Source organism: Xyrauchen texanus, chromosome 8, assembly GCF_025860055.1.
Source record: "Xyrauchen texanus isolate HMW12.3.18 chromosome 8, RBS_HiC_50CHRs, whole genome shotgun sequence".
Lineage (NCBI taxonomy): Eukaryota > Metazoa > Chordata > Actinopteri > Cypriniformes > Catostomidae > Xyrauchen > Xyrauchen texanus.
The window spans coordinates 6,908,951-6,909,813 of NC_068283.1; positions in this window are offsets into that span (position 1 = coordinate 6,908,951).

Sequence of the window (863 nt, forward strand, 5' to 3'; positions counted from 1 at the left end):
CAGACGAATTGTGGGTTGTAAGTGCCCACAAATGATACAACTCGAGCATCCTCCGAATTCGAGTGAAAGAAGGTTGCATTCAAAGGCTGCATTTGGAATGTCCTACCTGCATTTCTGAAACGAGACAGCCTTGATGATGCATCCGGCCTTCAAATGCAACTTCTGAAGATTGCTGCCTCTTAAACGAGACACAGCCATTATATGTACAAAGTTTGGTGACTTTAGCTCAAAAGGGATGTACAACAGAGTCCCCCCTGCACGCCCATGTATTAACTTTTGCCAAGCCCTCATGGCCGACGACTGTGACACGTGTGCAAAATTTCATGAGCTTTAGAGCATTTTAAGAGCCCCAAAAGCCCCTGAAACCTTGACAAATTTTTTTTTTTAAATACTTAGAAGAACAATTGGGTCTTAGCACTTTCAGTGCTTGGGCCCTATATTTCCCACATCCGACAAACTAGACCGCCCACCAAAGTCATGTCAGCCAATCCGATGTCAGTTAAGCCGAACGTGCAAAGTGACTGACAGACAGAGACCGTTTCTGATTGGCTAAAAGGGCAAGCTGCTCCCCTTTAGTCTTCACAGGTGTGATTTATCAGGACACCTATTTTAACATCTTAAAAAAATATATATATTTTGTTTTATTTACTTTCAACTGAGACTGCACGGCAGACATTTCAATTGGAGCGATATATATTGGGCGTCCAAAAAAAAAAAAAAGACAATATTGCTGAAATATGATGGTACAAATATATTATTTTCGCCACGAACCCATTTGTCAAAGCGATTTTTCCTCCTGCGCATTCACAAACGCGCCAAGAGTGTGGCGTGACGTGCTCGTACTCGACGCGCTTGTGCTCGAC